The 23,507-nt window shown below is 44.0% G+C and overlaps 7 non-coding genes across 7 annotated transcripts; all 7 read right to left on the reverse strand.

The window, feature by feature from the left end:
- Positions 1–1,500: 1,500 nt before the first annotated feature.
- On the reverse strand, positions 1,501–1,572 carry TRNAG-CCC (transfer RNA glycine (anticodon CCC)). Its single transcript has one exon. It is a non-coding gene; the product is annotated as a tRNA-Gly (tRNA).
- A 1,529-nt stretch (positions 1,573–3,101) lies between these two features.
- Positions 3,102–3,173, reverse strand: TRNAG-UCC (transfer RNA glycine (anticodon UCC)). The gene has a single exon. It is a non-coding gene; the product is annotated as a tRNA-Gly (tRNA).
- A 1,523-nt stretch (positions 3,174–4,696) lies between these two features.
- TRNAG-CCC (transfer RNA glycine (anticodon CCC)) lies at positions 4,697–4,768 on the reverse strand. Its single transcript has one exon. It is a non-coding gene; the product is annotated as a tRNA-Gly (tRNA).
- Positions 4,769–7,893: 3,125 nt separating this feature from the next.
- TRNAG-CCC (transfer RNA glycine (anticodon CCC)) lies at positions 7,894–7,965 on the reverse strand. Its single transcript has one exon. It is a non-coding gene; the product is annotated as a tRNA-Gly (tRNA).
- Positions 7,966–9,494: 1,529 nt separating this feature from the next.
- Positions 9,495–9,566, reverse strand: TRNAG-UCC (transfer RNA glycine (anticodon UCC)). Its single transcript has one exon. It is a non-coding gene; the product is annotated as a tRNA-Gly (tRNA).
- A 1,523-nt stretch (positions 9,567–11,089) lies between these two features.
- On the reverse strand, positions 11,090–11,161 carry TRNAG-CCC (transfer RNA glycine (anticodon CCC)). Its single transcript has one exon. It is a non-coding gene; the product is annotated as a tRNA-Gly (tRNA).
- Positions 11,162–20,679: 9,518 nt separating this feature from the next.
- On the reverse strand, positions 20,680–20,751 carry TRNAG-CCC (transfer RNA glycine (anticodon CCC)). The gene has a single exon. It is a non-coding gene; the product is annotated as a tRNA-Gly (tRNA).
- Positions 20,752–23,507: the final 2,756 nt, after the last annotated feature.

Raw genomic sequence — 23,507 nt, forward strand, 5'->3', positions numbered from 1 at the left:
TCTAAACATTGGGACCCTGAGTTCAATGACTATCATGCACCAGCTTCAATGGTGCATTTGGTTTAGATACCAACATGAAAAGCAATAGAAAGTTTTTGTAGAGGGTAAGGAACTGGGATTGAAACCAAGGACAAAGCTGTGCAGAAGAGAAGAATGGAAAGCAGCAATACAAATAATAGATATGAACACATAGAGGCAGCATGGGAAGCAAAGCAGGGAAGAGAAATAGAGAACATTCCATGAAATGCCCAGGAGATAGATAAGAGCAGAACAAAAAAGGGAAGAATGAAATTCAAAGCCTCCACATAAAAGTGTTTGAAGGTCCCACCAGTCATTCATGCTTATTATTGTGTGCCTTTACTTTCAAAGTACAGTGTGGATCCTTTGACGATCCCTCTCTTGTATTTCAGCAGACACAGATAGTTGAGAAGTCTTTTCTCACATAGCTGGCACACGCTTGCGCTTTTCCTTGCTGGCAGCGTGGAAATGACAGCTTGGTCCTTGGAAGTAAAATCAAGCAAAATTAGCAGAGGATGGTTTCGATCCATCGACCTCTGGGTTATGGGCCCAGCACGCTTCCGCTGCGCCACTCTGCTCCGTTGTGAAAGTGTTCTTTTTATGCAGATAAGGAGCATTAAGCAGAGTAGCATGGGATTGGTCTGGCTCTCACCTCATTTGCATAAGTATATCCCAAGGCATGCTGGGTGCAGAAAAACTTCATCTTCCCCTCTCACAATCAGTCATAACTGAAAGTCAGACACTCTTAGGCACTAGCCGTTTCAGGCCTTTATCAAGACAGTAGCTCTTGAACCATCTCTCTCTCTCTCTGTGATCCTAGCACTAGCATGCTCAGGATTTGGCTTTACCTGGGAGCCAGAGATATACCGGGTGAGGGCTTGCCCGGTGTGAGGCTTTTGAGCGTTTGGGAGCGTTCGGGACGTGAGTGGACGTTGGACAGGAAACTATGCGAATATGAAGCCTCCAACATTCCTGCTTCAGTGAGTGGTTCTTTCCATGGACATCTGACTCTTGGATTCCTCTCAACTTGCCTTCTGATAAAACATTTTGTGAGCAGCAGTTTCCTTCGACAGCTACAAGGTGGCGCTACATTCAGGTGAGAGCACAAGTATGCACAAAATGTTAGGGACTTTTGCCAGATTTATCGGTGGATCTTGCATATTTTTTTCAGAGGCTAGATATTGCCTAGAAATGCTTTTTAACATAGAGATGCTGGAGTTACAATGTCTGGTCGGGCCTCAGCCCTTCCATTGTTTGCCCACTGTAACAAATTTATTACCAGCACATGTGTGTTGTGACTCTGCTTTATGAAACTTATCATATATTAGGACAATGTATGTAGCAGAAGGTGCGATTGAGATGTTTGCCCACGTATTTGTTTATTTTTTTATATATGGCTGATTAATCTGTTCGTGAAATTTCCATTTTGTGACATGTTGCATTACAATATATCCTGCTTGCAGAATATATAAGTATTTTCAGTGCGTTGGCCGGGAATCGAACCCGGGTCAACTGCTTGGGAAGCAGCTATGCTCACCACTATACCACCAACGCCCTCTGATGTGTTAGCTCTCGGTTCTAAATATTACGTTGCAGAAATCAATGACTATCTTGCACCAGCTTCAATGGTGCATTTGGTTTAGATACCAACATGAGAAGCAGTAGAACGTTTTTTGCAGAGGGTAAGGAACTGGGGATTGAAACCAAGGACAAAGTTGTGCAGAAGAGAAGAAATGAAAAGCAACAGTACAAATAGTAGAAATGAGCATATATAGGCAGCATGGGAAGCAAAGCAGGGAAGAGAAAGAGAACATTCCATGAAATGCCCAGGAGATAGATAAGAGCAGAACAAAAAGGGAAGAATGAAATTCAAAGCATGCCCAGAAAGTTGTGTGAAGCTCCCACCAGTCATTTATGGTTATAATTGTGTGTCTTTACTTTCAAAGTACAGGGTTGCACCTTTCAGGATCACTCTTGTATTACACAGACACGAATAGTTGAGAAGTCTTTTCTCACATAGCTGGCACAAGCTTGCACTTTTCCTTTCTGGCTATGTGGAAATGACAGCTTGGTCCTTGGAAGGAAAATCAAGCAAAATTAGCAGAGGATGGTTTCGATCCATCGACCTCTGGGTTATGGGCCCAGCACGCTTCCGCTGCGCCACTCTGCTCCTTTGTGAAAGTGTTCTCTTCATGCAGATGAGGAGGCATTCAGAGAAGTGACGTGGGATTGGTCGGGCTCTCACCTCATTTGCCTAAGTATATCGCAAGGCATGCTGGGTGCAGAAAATCTTTATCTTCCCCTCTCACAATCAGTCACAACTGAAAGTCCAGACCCTCTTAGGCACTAGCCGTTTCAGGCCTTTAACAAGACAACAGCTCTCCGACGCTCTCTGTCTCTCTCTCTCTCTGTGATCCTAGTGCTTGCATGCTCAGTATTTGGCTTTTCCTGGGAGCCAGAGATCTACCCGGTGAGGGCTTGCCGGTATAAGGCTTTAGAGCGTTTGGGAGCGTTCGGTACATGAGAGGACGTTGGACTGGAAGCTATGCAAATTTGAAGCATCCAAACTTCCTGCTGCAGTCGGAGGCTCTTTCCATGGACATCTGCCTTTTGGATTCCTCTAAACTTGCCCTCTGATGAAACATTTTGTGAGCTGCAGTTACCTCCGACGGCTACAAGGCGGTGCTACATTCAGGTGAGGGCACAAGTATGCACAAAATGTTGGGGACTTTTGCCAGATTTATTGCTGGATCTTGCATATCTTTTTCAGAGGCTAAATATTGCCTAGGAAATGCTTTTTAACATAGAGATGCTGGAGTTAAAATGTCTGGTCGGGCCTCAGCCCTTTCATTGTCTGCCCACTGTAACATATTTTTTTACCAGTACATGTGAGTGGTGACTCTGCTTTATGAAACTTATCATATATTAGGACAATGAATATAGCAGAAGGGGCGATCGAAATGCTTGCCTACATATTTGTTTATTTTTTATATAATGGCTGATTAACCTCTTAATTATATTACCAGTTTGTGAAATGTTGCTTTAAAATATATCCTGCTTGCAGAATATATATGTATTTGTACTGCGTTGGCCGGGAATCGAACCCGGGTCAACTGCTTGGAAGGCAGCTATGCTCACCACTATACCACCAACGCCCTCTGATCTCTGCGCTCTCGGTTCTAAACATTAGGACCCTGAGTTCAATGACTATCATGCACCAGCTTCAATGGTGCATTTGGTTTAGATACCAACATGAAAAGCAATAGAAAGTTTTTGTAGAGGGTAAGGAACTGGGATTGAAACCAAGGACAAAGCTGTGCAGAAGAGAAGAATGGAAAGCAGCAATACAAATAATAGATATGAACACATAGAGGCAGCATGGGAAGCAAAGCAGGGAAGAGAAATAGAGAACATTCCATGAAATGCCCAGGAGATAGATAAGAGCAGAACAAAAAAGGGAAGAATGAAATTCAAAGCCTCCACATAAAAGTGTTTGAAGGTCCCACCAGTCATTCATGCTTATTATTGTGTGCCTTTACTTTCAAAGTACAGTGTGGAGCCTTTGACGATCCCTCTCTTGTATTTCAGCAGACACAGATAGTTGAGAAGTCTTTTCTCACATAGCTGGCACAAGCTTGCGCTTTTCCTTGCTGGTAGCGTGGAAATGACAGCTTGGTCCTTGGAAGTAAAATCAAGCAAAATTAGCAGAGGATGGTTTCGCTCCATCGACCTCTGGGTTATGGGCCCAGCACGCTTCCGCTGCGCCACTCTGCTCCGTTGTGAAAGTGTTCTTTTTATGCAGATAAGGAGCATTAGGCAGAGTAGCATGGGATTGGTCTGGCTCTCACCTCATTTGCATAAGTATATCCCAAGGCATGCTGGGTGCAGAAAAACTTCATCTTCCCCTCTCACAATCAGTCATAACTGAAAGTCAGACACTCTTAGGCACTAGCCGTTTCAGGCCTTTATCAAGACAGTAGCTCTTGAACCATCTCTCTCTCGCTCTGTGATCCTAGCACTAGCATGCTCAGGATTTGGCTTTACCTGGGAGCCAGAGATATACCCGGTGAGGGCTTGCCCGGTGTGAGGCTTTTGAGCGTTTGGGAGCGTTCGGGACGTGAGTGGACGTTGGACAGGAAACTATGCGAATATGAAGCCTCCAACATTCCTGCTTCAGTGAGTGGTTCTTTCCATGGACATCTGACTCTTGGATTCCTCTCAACTTGCCTTCTGATAAAACATTTTGTGAGCAGCAGTTTCCTTCGACAGCTACAAGGTGGCGCTACATTCAGGTGAGAGCACAAGTATGCACAAAATGTTAGGGACTTTTGCCAGATTTATCGGTGGATCTTGCATATTTTTTTCAGAGGCTAGATATTGCCTAGAAATGCTTTTTAACATAGAGATGCTGGAGTTACAATGTCTGGTCGGGCCTCAGCCCTTCCATTGTTTGCCCACTGTAACAAATTTATTACCAGCACATGTGTGTTGTGACTCTGCTTTATGAAACTTATCATATATTAGGACAATGTATGTAGCAGAAGGTGCGATTGAGATGTTTGCCCACGTATTTGTTTATTTTTTTATATATGGCTGATTAATCTGTTCGTGAAATTTCCATTTTGTGACATGTTGCATTACAATATATCCTGCTTGCAGAATATATAAGTATTTTCAGTGCGTTGACCGGGAATCGAACCCGGGTCAACTGCTTGGGAAGCAGCTATGCTCACCACTATACCACCAACGCCCTCTGATGTGTTAGCTCTCGGTTCTAAATATTACGTTGCAGAAATCAATGACTATCTTGCACCAGCTTCAATGGTGCATTTGGTTTAGATACCAACATGAGAAGCAGTAGAACGTTTTTTGCAGAGGGTAAGGAACTGGGGATTGAAACCAAGGACAAAGTTGTGCAGAAGAGAAGAAATGAAAAGCAACAGTACAAATAGTAGAAATGAGCATATATAGGCAGCATGGGAAGCAAAGCAGGGAAGAGAAAGAGAACATTCCATGAAATGCCCAGGAGATAGATAAGAGCAGAACAAAAAGGGAAGAATGAAATTCAAAGCATGCCCAGAAAGTTGTGTGAAGCTCCCACCAGTCATTTTTGGTTATAATTGTGTGTCTTTACTTTCAAAGTACAGGGTTGCACCTTTCAGGATCACTCTTGTATTACACAGACACAAATAGTTGAGAAGTCTTTTCTCACATAGCTGGCACAAGCTTGCACTTTTCCTTTCTGGCTATGTGGAAATGACAGCTTGGTCCTTGGAAGGAAAATCAAGCAAAATTAGCAGAGGATGGTTTCGATCCATCGACCTCTGGGTTATGGGCCCAGCACGCTTCCGCTGCGCCACTCTGCTCCTTTGTGAAAGTGTTCTCTTCATGCAGATGAGGAGGCATTCAGAGAAGTGACGTGGGATTGGTCGGGCTCTCACCTCATTTGCCTAAGTATATCGCAAGGCATGCTGGGTGCAGAAAATCTTTATCTTCCCCTCTCACAATCAGTCACAACTGAAAGTCCAGACCCTCTTAGGCACTAGCCGTTTCAGGCCTTTAACAAGACAACAGCTCTCCGACGCTCTCTGTCTCTCTCTCTCTCTGTGATCCTAGTGCTTGCATGCTCAGTATTTGGCTTTACCTGGGAGCCAGAGATCTATCCGGTGAGGGCTTGCCGGGTATAAGGCTTTAGAGCGTTTGGGAGCGTTCGGTACATGAGAGGACGTTGGACTGGAAGCTATGCAAATTTGAAGCATCCAAACTTCCTGCTGCAGTCGGAGGCTCTTTCCATGGACATCTGCCTTTTGGATTCCTCTAAACTTGCCCTCTGATGAAACATTTTGTGAGCTGCAGTTACCTCCGACGGCTACAAGGCGGTGCTACATTCAGGTGAGGGCACAAGTATGCACAAAATGTTGGGGACTTTTGCCAGATTTATTGCTGGATCTTGCATATTTTTTTCAGAGGCTAAATATTGCCTAGGAAATGCTTTTTAACATAGAGATGCTGGAGTTAAAATGTCTGGTCGGGCCTCAGCCCTTTCATTGTCTGCCCACTGTAACATATTTTTTTACCAGCACATGTGAGTGGTGACTCTGCTTTATGTTACTTATCATATATTAGGACAATGAATATAGCAGAAGGGGCGATCGAAATGCTTGCCTACATATTTGTTTATTTTTTATATAATGGCTGATTAACCTCTTCATTATATTACCATTTTGTGAAATGTTGCTTTAAAGTATATCCTGCTTGCAGAATATATAAGTATTTGTACTGCGTTGGCCGGGAATCGAACCCGGGTCAACTGCTTGGAAGGCAGCTATGCTCACCACTATAATACCAACGCCCTCTGATCTCTGCGCTCTCGGTTCTAAACATTGGGACCCTGAGTTCAATGACTATCATGCACCAGCTTCAATGGTGCATTTGGTTTAGATACCAACATGAAAAGCAATAGAAAGTTTTTGTAGAGGGTAAGGAACTGGGATTGAAACCAAGGACAAAGCTGTGCAGAAGAGAAGAATGGAAAGCAGCAATACAAATAATAGATATGAACACATAGAGGCAGCATGGGAAGCAAAGCAGGGAAGAGAAATAGAGAACATTCCATGAAATGCCCAGGAGATAGATAAGAGCAGAACAAAAAAGGGAAGAATGAAATTCAAAGCCTCCACATAAAAGTGTTTGAAGGTCCCACCAGTCATTCATGCTTATTATTGTGTGCCTTTACTTTCAAAGTACAGTGTGGATCCTTTGACGATCCCTCTCTTGTATTTCAGCAGACACAGATAGTTGAGAAGTCTTTTCTCACATAGCTGGCACACGCTTGCGCTTTTCCTTGCTGGCAGCGTGGAAATGACAGCTTGGTCCTTGGAAGTAAAATCAAGCAAAATTAGCAGAGGATGGTTTCGATCCATCGACCTCTGGGTTATGGGCCCAGCACGCTTCCGCTGCGCCACTCTGCTCCGTTGTGAAAGTGTTCTTTTTATGCAGATAAGGAGCATTAAGCAGAGTAGCATGGGATTGGTCTGGCTCTCACCTCATTTGCATAAGTATATCCCAAGGCATGCTGGGTGCAGAAAAACTTCATCTTCCCCTCTCACAATCAGTCATAACTGAAAGTCAGACACTCGTAGGCACTAGCCGTTTCAGGCCTTTATCAAGACAGTAGCTCTTGAACCATCTCTCTCTCTCTCTGTGATCCTAGCACTAGCATGCTCAGGATTTGGCTTTACCTGGGAGCCAGAGATATACCGGGTGAGGGCTTGCCCGGTGTGAGGCTTTTGAGCGTTTGGGAGCGTTCGGGACGTGAGTGGACGTTGGACAGGAAACTATGCGAATATGAAGCCTCCAACATTCCTGCTTCAGTGAGTGGTTCTTTCCATGGACATCTGACTCTTGGATTCCTCTCAACTTGCCTTCTGATAAAACATTTTGTGAGCAGCAGTTTCCTTCGACAGCTACAAGGTGGCGCTACATTCAGGTGAGAGCACAAGTATGCACAAAATGTTAGGGACTTTTGCCAGATTTATCGGTGGATCTTGCATATTTTTTTCAGAGGCTAGATATTGCCTAGAAATGCTTTTTAACATAGAGATGCTGGAGTTACAATGTCTGGTCGGGCCTCAGCCCTTCCATTGTTTGCCCACTGTAACAAATTTATTACCAGCACATGTGTGTTGTGACTCTGCTTTATGAAACTTATCATATATTAGGACAATGTATGTAGCAGAAGGTGCGATTGAGATGTTTGCCCACGTATTTGTTTATTTTTTTATATATGGCTGATTAATCTGTTCGTGAAATTTCCATTTTGTGACATGTTGCATTACAATATATCCTGCTTGCAGAATATATAAGTATTTTCAGTGCGTTGGCCGGGAATCGAACCCGGGTCAACTGCTTGGGAAGCAGCTATGCTCACCACTATACCACCAACGCCCTCTGATGTGTTAGCTCTCGGTTCTAAATATTACGTTGCAGAAATCAATGACTATCTTGCACCAGCTTCAATGGTGCATTTGGTTTAGATACCAACATGAGAAGCAGTAGAACGTTTTTTGCAGAGGGTAAGGAACTGGGGATTGAAACCAAGGACAAAGTTGTGCAGAAGAGAAGAAATGAAAAGCAACAGTACAAATAGTAGAAATGAGCATATATAGGCAGCATGGGAAGCAAAGCAGGGAAGAGAAAGAGAACATTCCATGAAATGCCCAGGAGATAGATAAGAGCAGAACAAAAAGGGAAGAATGAAATTCAAAGCATGCCCAGAAAGTTGTGTGAAGCTCCCACCAGTCATTTATGGTTATAATTGTGTGTCTTTACTTTCAAAGTACAGGGTTGCACCTTTCAGGATCACTCTTGTATTACACAGACACGAATAGTTGAGAAGTCTTTTCTCACATAGCTGGCACAAGCTTGCACTTTTCCTTTCTGGCTATGTGGAAATGACAGCTTGGTCCTTGGAAGGAAAATCAAGCAAAATTAGCAGAGGATGGTTTCGATCCATCGACCTCTGGGTTATGGGCCCAGCACGCTTCCGCTGCGCCACTCTGCTCCTTTGTGAAAGTGTTCTCTTCATGCAGATGAGGAGGCATTCAGAGAAGTGACGTGGGATTGGTCGGGCTCTCACCTCATTTGCCTAAGTATATCGCAAGGCATGCTGGGTGCAGAAAATCTTTATCTTCCCCTCTCACAATCAGTCACAACTGAAAGTCCAGACCCTCTTAGGCACTAGCCGTTTCAGGCCTTTAACAAGACAACAGCTCTCCGACGCTCTCTGTCTCTCTCTCTCTCTGTGATCCTAGTGCTTGCATGCTCAGTATTTGGCTTTTCCTGGGAGCCAGAGATCTACCCGGTGAGGGCTTGCCGGTATAAGGCTTTAGAGCGTTTGGGAGCGTTCGGTACATGAGAGGACGTTGGACTGGAAGCTATGCAAATTTGAAGCATCCAAACTTCCTGCTGCAGTCGGAGGCTCTTTCCATGGACATCTGCCTTTTGGATTCCTCTAAACTTGCCCTCTGATGAAACATTTTGTGAGCTGCAGTTACCTCCGACGGCTACAAGGCGGTGCTACATTCAGGTGAGGGCACAAGTATGCACAAAATGTTGGGGACTTTTGCCAGATTTATTGCTGGATCTTGCATATCTTTTTCAGAGGCTAAATATTGCCTAGGAAATGCTTTTTAACATAGAGATGCTGGAGTTAAAATGTCTGGTCGGGCCTCAGCCCTTTCATTGTCTGCCCACTGTAACATATTTTTTTACCAGTACATGTGAGTGGTGACTCTGCTTTATGAAACTTATCATATATTAGGACAATGAATATAGCAGAAGGGGCGATCGAAATGCTTGCCTACATATTTGTTTATTTTTTATATAATGGCTGATTAACCTCTTAATTATATTACCAGTTTGTGAAATGTTGCTTTAAAATATATCCTGCTTGCAGAATATATATGTATTTGTACTGCGTTGGCCGGGAATCGAACCCGGGTCAACTGCTTGGAAGGCAGCTATGCTCACCACTATACCACCAACGCCCTCTGATCTCTGCGCTCTCGGTTCTAAACATTAGGACCCTGAGTTCAATGACTATCATGCACCAGCTTCAATGGTGCATTTGGTTTAGATACCAACATGAAAAGCAATAGAAAGTTTTTGTAGAGGGTAAGGAACTGGGATTGAAACCAAGGACAAAGCTGTGCAGAAGAGAAGAATGGAAAGCAGCAATACAAATAATAGATATGAACACATAGAGGCAGCATGGGAAGCAAAGCAGGGAAGAGAAATAGAGAACATTCCATGAAATGCCCAGGAGATAGATAAGAGCAGAACAAAAAAGGGAAGAATGAAATTCAAAGCCTCCACATAAAAGTGTTTGAAGGTCCCACCAGTCATTCATGCTTATTATTGTGTGCCTTTACTTTCAAAGTACAGTGTGGAGCCTTTGACGATCCCTCTCTTGTATTTCAGCAGACACAGATAGTTGAGAAGTCTTTTCTCACATAGCTGGCACAAGCTTGCGCTTTTCCTTGCTGGTAGCGTGGAAATGACAGCTTGGTCCTTGGAAGTAAAATCAAGCAAAATTAGCAGAGGATGGTTTCGATCCATCGACCTCTGGGTTATGGGCCCAGCACGCTTCCGCTGCGCCACTCTGCTCCGTTGTGAAAGTGTTCTTTTTATGCAGATAAGGAGCATTAGGCAGAGTAGCATGGGATTGGTCTGGCTCTCACCTCATTTGCATAAGTATATCCCAAGGCATGCTGGGTGCAGAAAAACTTCATCTTCCCCTCTCACAATCAGTCATAACTGAAAGTCAGACACTCTTAGGCACTAGCCGTTTCAGGCCTTTATCAAGACAGTAGCTCTTGAACCATCTCTCTCTCGCTCTGTGATCCTAGCACTAGCATGCTCAGGATTTGGCTTTACCTGGGAGCCAGAGATATACCCGGTGAGGGCTTGCCCGGTGTGAGGCTTTTGAGCGTTTGGGAGCGTTCGGGACGTGAGTGGACGTTGGACAGGAAACTATGCGAATATGAAGCCTCCAACATTCCTGCTTCAGTGAGTGGTTCTTTCCATGGACATCTGACTCTTGGATTCCTCTCAACTTGCCTTCTGATAAAACATTTTGTGAGCAGCAGTTTCCTTCGACAGCTACAAGGTGGCGCTACATTCAGGTGAGAGCACAAGTATGCACAAAATGTTAGGGACTTTTGCCAGATTTATCGGTGGATCTTGCATATTTTTTTCAGAGGCTAGATATTGCCTAGAAATGCTTTTTAACATAGAGATGCTGGAGTTACAATGTCTGGTCGGGCCTCAGCCCTTCCATTGTTTGCCCACTGTAACAAATTTATTACCAGCACATGTGTGTTGTGACTCTGCTTTATGAAACTTATCATATATTAGGACAATGTATGTAGCAGAAGGTGCGATTGAGATGTTTGCCCACGTATTTGTTTATTTTTTTATATATGGCTGATTAATCTGTTCGTGAAATTTCCATTTTGTGACATGTTGCATTACAATATATCCTGCTTGCAGAATATATAAGTATTTTCAGTGCGTTGACCGGGAATCGAACCCGGGTCAACTGCTTGGGAAGCAGCTATGCTCACCACTATACCACCAACGCCCTCTGATGTGTTAGCTCTCGGTTCTAAATATTACGTTGCAGAAATCAATGACTATCTTGCACCAGCTTCAATGGTGCATTTGGTTTAGATACCAACATGAGAAGCAGTAGAACGTTTTTTGCAGAGGGTAAGGAACTGGGGATTGAAACCAAGGACAAAGTTGTGCAGAAGAGAAGAAATGAAAAGCAACAGTACAAATAGTAGAAATGAGCATATATAGGCAGCATGGGAAGCAAAGCAGGGAAGAGAAAGAGAACATTCCATGAAATGCCCAGGAGATAGATAAGAGCAGAACAAAAAGGGAAGAATGAAATTCAAAGCATGCCCAGAAAGTTGTGTGAAGCTCCCACCAGTCATTTTTGGTTATAATTGTGTGTCTTTACTTTCAAAGTACAGGGTTGCACCTTTCAGGATCACTCTTGTATTACACAGACACAAATAGTTGAGAAGTCTTTTCTCACATAGCTGGCACAAGCTTGCACTTTTCCTTTCTGGCTATGTGGAAATGACAGCTTGGTCCTTGGAAGGAAAATCAAGCAAAATTAGCAGAGGATGGTTTCGATCCATCGACCTCTGGGTTATGGGCCCAGCACGCTTCCGCTGCGCCACTCTGCTCCTTTGTGAAAGTGTTCTCTTCATGCAGATGAGGAGGCATTCAGAGAAGTGACGTGGGATTGGTCGGGCTCTCACCTCATTTGCCTAAGTATATCGCAAGGCATGCTGGGTGCAGAAAATCTTTATCTTCCCCTCTCACAATCAGTCACAACTGAAAGTCCAGACCCTCTTAGGCACTAGCCGTTTCAGGCCTTTAACAAGACAACAGCTCTCCGACGCTCTCTGTCTCTCTCTCTCTCTGTGATCCTAGTGCTTGCATGCTCAGTATTTGGCTTTACCTGGGAGCCAGAGATCTATCCGGTGAGGGCTTGCCGGGTATAAGGCTTTAGAGCGTTTGGGAGCGTTCGGTACATGAGAGGACGTTGGACTGGAAGCTATGCAAATTTGAAGCATCCAAACTTCCTGCTGCAGTCGGAGGCTCTTTCCATGGACATCTGCCTTTTGGATTCCTCTAAACTTGCCCTCTGATGAAACATTTTGTGAGCTGCAGTTACCTCCGACGGCTACAAGGCGGTGCTACATTCAGGTGAGGGCACAAGTATGCACAAAATGTTGGGGACTTTTGCCAGATTTATTGCTGGATCTTGCATATTTTTTTCAGAGGCTAAATATTGCCTAGGAAATGCTTTTTAACATAGAGATGCTGGAGTTAAAATGTCTGGTCGGGCCTCAGCCCTTTCATTGTCTGCCCACTGTAACATATTTTTTTACCAGCACATGTGAGTGGTGACTCTGCTTTATGTTACTTATCATATATTAGGACAATGAATATAGCAGAAGGGGCGATCGAAATGCTTGCCTACATATTTGTTTATTTTTTATATAATGGCTGATTAACCTCTTCATTATATTACCATTTTGTGAAATGTTGCTTTAAAGTATATCCTGCTTGCAGAATATATAAGTATTTGTACTGCGTTGGCCGGGAATCGAACCCGGGTCAACTGCTTGGAAGGCAGCTATGCTCACCACTATAATACCAACGCCCTCTGATCTCTGCGCTCTCGGTTCTAAACATTGGGACCCTGAGTTCAATGACTATCATGCACCAGCTTCAATGGTGCATTTGGTTTAGATACCAACATGAAAAGCAATAGAAAGTTTTTGTAGAGGGTAAGGAACTGGGATTGAAACCAAGGACAAAGCTGTGCAGAAGAGAAGAATGGAAAGCAGCAATACAAATAATAGATATGAACACATAGAGGCAGCATGGGAAGCAAAGCAGGGAAGAGAAATAGAGAACATTCCATGAAATGCCCAGGAGATAGATAAGAGCAGAACAAAAAAGGGAAGAATGAAATTCAAAGCCTCCACATAAAAGTGTTTGAAGGTCCCACCAGTCATTCATGCTTATTATTGTGTGCCTTTACTTTCAAAGTACAGTGTGGATCCTTTGACGATCCCTCTCTTGTATTTCAGCAGACACAGATAGTTGAGAAGTCTTTTCTCACATAGCTGGCACACGCTTGCGCTTTTCCTTGCTGGCAGCGTGGAAATGACAGCTTGGTCCTTGGAAGTAAAATCAAGCAAAATTAGCAGAGGATGGTTTCGATCCATCGACCTCTGGGTTATGGGCCCAGCACGCTTCCGCTGCGCCACTCTGCTCCGTTGTGAAAGTGTTCTTTTTATGCAGATAAGGAGCATTAAGCAGAGTAGCATGGGATTGGTCTGGCTCTCACCTCATTTGCATAAGTATATCCCAAGGCATGCTGGGTGCAGAAAAACTTCATCTTCCCCTCTCACAATCAGTCATAACTGAAAGTCAGACACTCGTAGGCACTAGCCGTTTCAGGCCTTTATCAAGACAGTAGCTCTTGAACCATCTCTCTCTCTCTCTGTGATCCTAGCACTAGCATGCTCAGGATTTGGCTTTACCTGGGAGCCAGAGATATACCGGGTGAGGGCTTGCCCGGTGTGAGGCTTTTGAGCGTTTGGGAGCGTTCGGGACGTGAGTGGACGTTGGACAGGAAACTATGCGAATATGAAGCCTCCAACATTCCTGCTTCAGTGAGTGGTTCTTTCCATGGACATCTGACTCTTGGATTCCTCTGAACTTGCCTTCTGATAAAACATTTTGTGAGCAGCAGTTTCCTTCGACAGCTACAAGGTGGCGCTACATTCAGGTGAGAGCACAAGTATGCACAAAATGTTAGGGACTTTTGCCAGATTTATCGGTGGATCTTGCATATTTTTTTCAGAGGCTAGATATTGCCTAGAAATGCTTTTTAACATAGAGATGCTGGAGTTACAATGTCTGGTCGGGCCTCAGCCCTTCCATTGTTTGCCCACTATAACAAATTTATTACCAGCACATGTGTGTTGTGACTCTGCTTTATGAAACTTATCATATATTAGGACAATGTATGTAGCAGAAGGTGCGATTGAGATGTTTGCCCACGTATTTGTTTATTTTTTTATATATGGCTGATTAATCTGTTCGTGAAATTTCCATTTTGTGACATGTTGCATTACAATATATCCTGCTTGCAGAATATATAAGTATTTTCAGTGCGTTGGCCGGGAATCGAACCCGGGTCAACTGCTTGGGAAGCAGCTATGCTCACCACTATACCTCCAACGCCCTCTGATGTGTTAGCTCTCGGTTCTAAATATTACGTTGCAGAAATCAATGACTATCTTGCACCAGCTTCAATGGTGCATTTGGTTTAGATGCCAACATGAGAAGCAGTAGAACGTTTTTTGCAGAGGGTAAGGAACTGGGGATTGAAACCAAGGACAAAGTTGTGCAGAAGAGAAGAAATGAAAAGCAACAGTACAAATAGTAGAAATGAGCATATATAGGCAGCATGGGAAGCAAAGCAGGGAAGAGAAAGAGAACATTCCATGAAATGCCCAGGAGATAGATAAGAGCAGAACAAAAAGGGAAGAATGAAATTCAAAGCATGCCCAGAAAGTTGTGTGAAGCTCCCACCAGTCATTTTTGGTTATAATTGTGTGTCTTTACTTTCAAAGTACAGGGTTGCACCTTTCAGGATCACTCTTGTATTACACAGACACAAATAGTTGAGAAGTCTTTTCTCACATAGCTGGCACAAGCTTGCACTTTTCCTTTCTGGCTATGTGGAAATGACAGCTTGGTCCTTGGAAGGAAAATCAAGCAAAATTAGCAGAGGATGGTTTCGATCCATCGACCTCTGGGTTATGGGCCCAGCACGCTTCTGCTGCGCCACTCTGCTCCTTTGTGAAAGTGTTCTCTTCATGCAGATGAGGAGGCATTCAGAGAAGTGACGTGGGATTGGTCGGGCTCTCACCTCATTTGCCTAAGTATATCGCAAGGCATGCTGGGTGCAGAAAATCTTTATCTTCCCCTCTCACAATCAGTCACAACTGAAAGTCCAGACCCTCTTAGGCACTAGCCGTTTCAGGCCTTTAACAAGACAACAGCTCTCCGACGCTCTCTGTCTCTCTCTCTCTCTGTGATCCTAGTGCTTGCATGCTCAGTATTTGGCTTTACCTGGGAGCCAGAGATCTATCCGGTGAGGGCTTGCCGGGTATAAGGCTTTAGAGCGTTTGGGAGCGTTCGGTACATGAGAGGACGTTGGACTGGAAGCTATGCAAATTTGAAGCATCCAAACTTCCTGCTGCAGTCGGAGGCTCTTTCCATGGACATCTGCCTTTTGGATTCCTCTAAACTTGCCCTCTGATGAAACATTTTGTGAGCTGCAGTTACCTCCGACGGCTACAAGGCGGTGCTACATTCAGGTGAGGGCACAAGTATGCACAAAATGTTGGGGACTTTTGCCAGATTTATTGCTGGATCTTGCATATTTTTTTCAGAGGCTAAATATTGCCTAGGAAATGCTTTTTAACATAGAGATGCTGGAGTTAAAATGTCTGGTCGGGCCTCAGCCCTTTCATTGTCTGCCCACTGTAACATATTTTTTTACCAGCACATGTGAGTGGTGACTCTGCTTTATGTTACTTATCATATATTAGGACAATGAATATAGCAGAAGGGGCGATCGAAATGCTTGCCTACATATTTGTTTATTTTTTATATAATGGCTGATTAACCTCTTCATTATATTACCATTTTGTGAAATGTTGCTTTAAAGTATATCCTGCTTGCAGAATATATAAGTATTTGTACTGCGTTGGCCGGGAATCGAACCCGGGTCAACTGCTTGGAAGGCAGCTATGCTCACCACTATAATACCAACGCCCTCTGATCTCTGCGCTCTCGGTTCTAAACATTGGGACCCTGAGTTCAATGACTATCATGCACCAGCTTCAATGGTGCATTTGGTTTAGATACCAACATGAAAAGCAATAGAAAGTTTTTGTAGAGGGTAAGGAACTGGGATTGAAACCAAGGACAAAGCTGTGCAGAAGAGAAGAATGGAAAGCAGCAATACAAATAATAGATATGAACACATAGAGGCAGCATGGGAAGCAAAGCAGGGAAGAGAAATAGAGAACATTCCATGAAATGCCCAGGAGATAGATAAGAGCAGAACAAAAAAGGGAAGAATGAAATTCAAAGCCTCCACATAAAAGTGTTTGAAGGTCCCACCAGTCATTCATGCTTATTATTGTGTGCCTTTACTTTCAAAGTACAGTGTGGATCCTTTGACGATCCCTCTCTTGTATTTCAGCAGACACAGATAGTTGAGAAGTCTTTTCTCACATAGCTGGCACACGCTTGCGCTTTTCCTTGCTGGCAGCGTGGAAATGACAGCTTGGTCCTTGGAAGTAAAATCAAGCAAAATTAGCAGAGGATGGTTTCGATCCATCGACCTCTGGGTTATGGGCCCAGCACGCTTCCGCTGCGCCACTCTGCTCCGTTGTGAAAGTGTTCTTTTTATGCAGATAAGGAGCATTAAGCAGAGTAGCATGGGATTGGTCTGGCTCTCACCTCATTTGCATAAGTATATCCCAAGGCATGCTGGGTGCAGAAAAACTTCATCTTCCCCTCTCACAATCAGTCATAACTGAAAGTCAGACACTCGTAGGCACTAGCCGTTTCAGGCCTTTATCAAGACAGTAGCTCTTGAACCATCTCTCTCTCTCTCTGTGATCCTAGCACTAGCATGCTCAGGATTTGGCTTTACCTGGGAGCCAGAGATATACCGGGTGAGGGCTTGCCCGGTGTGAGGCTTTTGAGCGTTTGGGAGCGTTCGGGACGTGAGTGGACGTTGGACAGGAAACTATGCGAATATGAAGCCTCCAACATTCCTGCTTCAGTGAGTGGTTCTTTCCATGGACATCTGACTCTTGGATTCCTCTGAACTTGCCTTCTGATAAAACATTTTGTGAGCAGCAGTTTCCTTCGACAGCTACAAGGTGGCGCTACATTCAGGTGAGAGCACAAGTATGCACAAAATGTTAGGGACTTTTGCCAGATTTATCGGTGGATCTTGCATATTTTTTTCAGAGGCTAGATATTGCCTAGAAATGCTTTTTAACATAGAGATGCTGGAGTTACAATGTCTGGTCGGGCCTCAGCCCTTCCATTGTTTGCCCACTATAACAAATTTATTACCAGCACATGTGTGTTGTGACTCTGCTTTATGAAACTTATCATATATTAGGACAATGTATGTAGCAGAAGGTGCGATTGAGATGTTTGCCCACGTATTTGTTTATTTTTTTATATATGGCTGATTAATCTGTTCGTGAAATTTCCATTTTGTGACATGTTGCATTACAATATATCCTGCTTGCAGAATATATAAGTATTTTCAGTGCGTTGGCCGGGAATCGAACCCGGGTCAACTGCTTGGGAAGCAGCTATGCTCACCACTATACCTCCAACGCCCTCTGATGTGTTAGCTCTCGGTTCTAAATATTACGTTGCAGAAATCAATGACTATCTTGCACCAGCTTCAATGGTGCATTTGGTTTAGATGCCAACATGAGAAGCAGTAGAACGTTTTTTGCAGAGGGTAAGGAACTGGGGATTGAAACCAAGGACAAAGTTGTGCAGAAGAGAAGAAATGAAAAGCAACAGTACAAATAGTAGAAATGAGCATATATAGGCAGCATGGGAAGCAAAGCAGGGAAGAGAAAGAGAACATTCCATGAAATGCCCAGGAGATAGATAAGAGCAGAACAAAAAGGGAAGAATGAAATTCAAAGCATGCCCAGAAAGTTGTGTGAAGCTCCCACCAGTCATTTTTGGTTATAATTGTGTGTCTTTACTTTCAAAGTACAGGGTTGCACCTTTCAGGATCACTCTTGTATTACACAGACACGAATAGTTGAGAAGTCTTTTCTCACATAGCTGGCACAAGCTTGCACTTTTCCTTTCTGGCTATGTGGAAATGACAGCTTGGTCCTTGGAAGGAAAATCAAGCAAAATTAGCAGAGGATGGTTTCGATCCATCGACCTCTGGGTTATGGGCCCAGCACGCTTCCGCTGCGCCACTCTGCTCCTTTGTGAAAGTGTTCTCTTCATGCAGATGAGGAGGCATTCAGAGAAGTGACGTGGGATTGGTCGGGCTCTCACCTCATTTGCCTAAGTATATCGCAAGGCATGCTGGGTGCAGAAAATCTTTATCTTCCCCTCTCACAATCAGTCACAACTGAAAGTCCAGACCCTCTTAGGCACTAGCCGTTTCAGGCCTTTAACAAGACAACAGCTCTCCGACGCTCTCTGTCTCTCTCTCTCTCTGTGATCCTAGTGCTTGCATGCTCAGTATTTGGCTTTACCTGGGAGCCAGAGATCTATCCGGTGAGGGCTTGCCGGGTATAAGGCTTTAGAGCGTTTGGGAGCGTTCGGTACATGAGAGGACGTTGGACTGGAAGCTATGCAAATTTGAAGCATCCAAACTTCCTGCTGCAGTCGGAGGCTCTTTCCATGGACATCTGCCTTTTGGATTCCTCTAAACTTGCCCTCTGATGAAACATTTTGTGAGCTGCAGTTACCTCCGACGGCTACAAGGCGGTGCTACATTCAGGTGAGGGCACAAGTATGCACAAAATGTTGGGGACTTTTGCCAGATTTATTGCTGGATCTTGCATATTTTTTTCAGAGGCTAAATATTGCCTAGGAAATGCTTTTTAACATAGAGATGCTGGAGTTAAAATGTCTGGTCGGGCCTCAGCCCTTTCATTGTCTGCCCACTGTAACATATTTTTTTACCAGCACATGTGAGTGGTGACTCTGCTTTATGTTACTTATCATATATTAGGACAATGAATATAGCAGAAGGGGCGATCGAAATGCTTGCCTACATATTTGTTTATTTTTTATATAATGGCTGATTAACCTCTTCATTATATTACCATTTTGTGAAATGTTGCTTTAAAGTATATCCTGCTTGCAGAATATATAAGTATTTGTACTGCGTTGGCCGGGAATCGAACCCGGGTCAACTGCTTGGAAGGCAGCTATGCTCACCACTATAATACCAACGCCCTCTGATCTCTGCGCTCTCGGTTCTAAACATTGGGACCCTGAGTTCAATGACTATCATGCACCAGCTTCAATGGTGCATTTGGTTTAGATACCAACATGAAAAGCAATAGAAAGTTTTTGTAGAGGGTAAGGAACTGGGATTGAAACCAAGGACAAAGCTGTGCAGAAGAGAAGAATGGAAAGCAGCAATACAAATAATAGATATGAACACATAGAGGCAGCATGGGAAGCAAAGCAGGGAAGAGAAATAGAGAACATTCCATGAAATGCCCAGGAGATAGATAAGAGCAGAACAAAAAAGGGAAGAATGAAATTCAAAGCCTCCACATAAAAGTGTTTGAAGGTCCCACCAGTCATTCATGCTTATTATTGTGTGCCTTTACTTTCAAAGTACAGTGTGGATCCTTTGACGATCCCTCTCTTGTATTTCAGCAGACACAGATAGTTGAGAAGTCTTTTCTCACATAGCTGGCACACGCTTGCGCTTTTCCTTGCTGGCAGCGTGGAAATGACAGCTTGGTCCTTGGAAGTAAAATCAAGCAAAATTAGCAGAGGATGGTTTCGATCCATCGACCTCTGGGTTATGGGCCCAGCACGCTTCCGCTGCGCCACTCTGCTCCGTTGTGAAAGTGTTCTTTTTATGCAGATAAGGAGCATTAAGCAGAGTAGCATGGGATTGGTCTGGCTCTCACCTCATTTGCATAAGTATATCCCAAGGCATGCTGGGTGCAGAAAAACTTCATCTTCCCCTCTCACAATCAGTCATAACTGAAAGTCAGACACTCTTAGGCACTAGCCGTTTCAGGCCTTTATCAAGACAGTAGCTCTTGAACCATCTCTCTCTCTCTCTGTGATCCTAGCACTAGCATGCTCAGGATTTGGCTTTACCTGGGAGCCAGAGATATACCGGGTGAGGGCTTGCCCGGTGTGAGGCTTTTGAGCGTTTGGGAGCGTTCGGGACGTGAGTGGACGTTGGACAGGAAACTATGCGAATATGAAGCCTCCAACATTCCTGCTTCAGTGAGTGGTTCTTTCCATGGACATCTGACTCTTGGATTCCTCTCAACTTGCCTTCTGATAAAACATTTTGTGAGCAGCAGTTTCCTTCGACAGCTACAAGGTGGCGCTACATTCAGGTGAGAGCACAAGTATGCACAAAATGTTAGGGACTTTTGCCAGATTTATCGGTGGATCTTGCATATTTTTTCAGAGGCTAGATATTGCCTAGAAATGCTTTTTAACATAGAGATGCTGGAGTTACAATGTCTGGTCGGGCCTCAGCCCTTCCATTGTTTGCCCACTGTAACAAATTTATTACCAGCACATGTGTGTTGTGACTCTGCTTTATGAAACTTATCATATATTAGGACAATGTATGTAGCAGAAGGTGCGATTGAGATGTTTGCCCACGTATTTGTTTATTTTTTTATATATGGCTGATTAATCTGTTCGTGAAATTTCCATTTTGTGACATGTTGCATTACAATATATCCTGCTTGCAGAATATATAAGTATTTTCAGTGCGTTGACCGGGAATCGAACCCGGGTCAACTGCTTGGGAAGCAGCTATGCTCACCACTATACCACCAACGCCCTCTGATGTGTTAGCTCTCGGTTCTAAATATTACGTTGCAGAAATCAATGACTATCTTGCACCAGCTTCAATGGTGCATTTGGTTTAGATACCAACATGAGAAGCAGTAGAACGTTTTTTGCAGAGGGTAAGGAACTGGGGATTGAAACCAAGGACAAAGTTGTGCAGAAGAGAAGAAATGAAAAGCAACAGTACAAATAGTAGAAATGAGCATATATAGGCAGCATGGGAAGCAAAGCAGGGAAGAGAAAGAGAACATTCCATGAAATGCCCAGGAGATAGATAAGAGCAGAACAAAAAGGGAAGAATGAAATTCAAAGCATGCCCAGAAAGTTGTGTGAAGCTCCCACCAGTCATTTTTGGTTATAATTGTGTGTCTTTACTTTCAAAGTACAGGGTTGCACCTTTCAGGATCACTCTTGTATTACACAGACACGAATAGTTGAGAAGTCTTTTCTCACATAGCTGGCACAAGCTTGCACTTTTCCTTTCTGGCTATGTGGAAATGACAGCTTGGTCCTTGGAAGGAAAATCAAGCAAAATTAGCAGAGGATGGTTTCGATCCATCGACCTCTGGGTTATGGGCCCAGCACGCTTCCGCTGCGCCACTCTGCTCCTTTGTGAAAGTGTTCTCTTCATGCAGATGAGGAGGCATTCAGAGAAGTGACGTGGGATTGGTCGGGCTCTCACCTCATTTGCCTAAGTATATCGCAAGGCATGCTGGGTGCAGAAAATCTTTATCTTCCCCTCTCACAATCAGTCACAACTGAAAGTCCAGACCCTCTTAGGCACTAGCCGTTTCAGGCCTTTAACAAGACAACAGCTCTCCGACGCTCTCTGTCTCTCTCTCTCTCTGTGATCCTAGTGCTTGCATGCTCAGTATTTGGCTTTACCTGGGAGCCAGAGATCTATCCGGTGAGGGCTTGCCGGGTATAAGGCTTTAGAGCGTTTGGGAGCGTTCGGTACATGAGAGGACGTTGGACTGGAAGCTATGCAAATTTGAAGCATCCAAACTTCCTGCTGCAGTCGGAGGCTCTTTCCATGGACATCTGCCTTTTGGATTCCTCTAAACTTGCCCTCTGATGAAACATTTTGTGAGCTGCAGTTACCTCCGACGGCTACAAGGCGGTGCTACATTCAGGTGAGGGCACAAGTATGCACAAAATGTTGGGGACTTTTGCCAGATTTATTGCTGGATCTTGCATATTTTTTTCAGAGGCTAAATATTGCCTAGGAAATGCTTTTTAACATAGAGATGCTGGAGTTAAAATGTCTGGTCGGGCCTCAGCCCTTTCATTGTCTGCCCACTGTAACATATTTTTTTACCAGCACATGTGAGTGGTGACTCTGCTTTATGTTACTTATCATATATTAGGACAATGAATATAGCAGAAGGGGCGATCGAAATGCTTGCCTACATATTTGTTTATTTTTTATATAATGGCTGATTAACCTCTTCATTATATTACCATTTTGTGAAATGTTGCTTTAAAGTATATCCTGCTTGCAGAATATATAAGTATTTGTACTGCGTTGGCCGGGAATCGAACCCGGGTCAACTGCTTGGAAGGCAGCTATGCTCACCACTATAATACCAACGCCCTCTGATCTCTGCGCTCTCGGTTCTAAACATTGGGACCCTGAGTTCAATGACTATCATGCACCAGCTTCAATGGTGCATTTGGTTTAGATACCAACATGAAAAGCAATAGAAAGTTTTTGTAGAGGGTAAGGAACTGGGATTGAAACCAAGGACAAAGCTGTGCAGAAGAGAAGAATGGAAAGCAGCAATACAAATAATAGATATGAACACATAGAGGCAGCATGGGAAGCAAAGCAGGGAAGAGAAATAGAGAACATTCCATGAAATGCCCAGGAGATAGATAAGAGCAGAACAAAAAAGGGAAGAATGAAATTCAAAGCCTCCACATAAAAGTGTTTGAAGGTCCCACCAGTCATTCATGCTTATTATTGTGTGCCTTTACTTTCAAAGTACAGTGTGGATCCTTTGACGATCCCTCTCTTGTATTTCAGCAGACACAGATAGTTGAGAAGTCTTTTCTCACATAGCTGGCACACGCTTGCGCTTTTCCTTGCTGGCAGCGTGGAAATGACAGCTTGGTCCTTGGAAGTAAAATCAAGCAAAATTAGCAGAGGATGGTTTCGATCCATCGACCTCTGGGTTATGGGCCCAGCACGCTTCCGCTGCGCCACTCTGCTCCGTTGTGAAAGTGTTCTTTTTATGCAGATAAGGAGCATTAAGCAGAGTAGCATGGGATTGGTCTGGCTCTCACCTCATTTGCATAAGTATATCCCAAGGCATGCTGGGTGCAGAAAAACTTCATCTTCCCCTCTCACAATCAGTCATAACTGAAAGTCAGACACTCGTAGGCACTAGCCGTTTCAGGCCTTTATCAAGACAGTAGCTCTTGAACCATCTCTCTCTCTCTCTGTGATCCTAGCACTAGCATGCTCAGGATTTGGCTTTACCTGGGAGCCAGAGATATACCGGGTGAGGGCTTGCCCGGTGTGAGGCTTTTGAGCGTTTGGGAGCGTTCGGGACGTGAGTGGACGTTGGACAGGAAACTATGCGAATATGAAGCCTCCAACATTCCTGCTTCAGTGAGTGGTTCTTTCCATGGACATCTGACTCTTGGATTCCTCTCAACTTGCCTTCTGATAAAACATTTTGTGAGCAGCAGTTTCCTTCGACAGCTACAAGGTGGCGCTACATTCAGGTGAGAGCACAAGTATG

This window comes from Lissotriton vulgaris, chromosome 9 (genome assembly GCF_964263255.1).
Source record: "Lissotriton vulgaris chromosome 9, aLisVul1.2, whole genome shotgun sequence".
In the NCBI taxonomy this organism is placed as follows: domain Eukaryota; kingdom Metazoa; phylum Chordata; class Amphibia; order Caudata; family Salamandridae; genus Lissotriton; species Lissotriton vulgaris.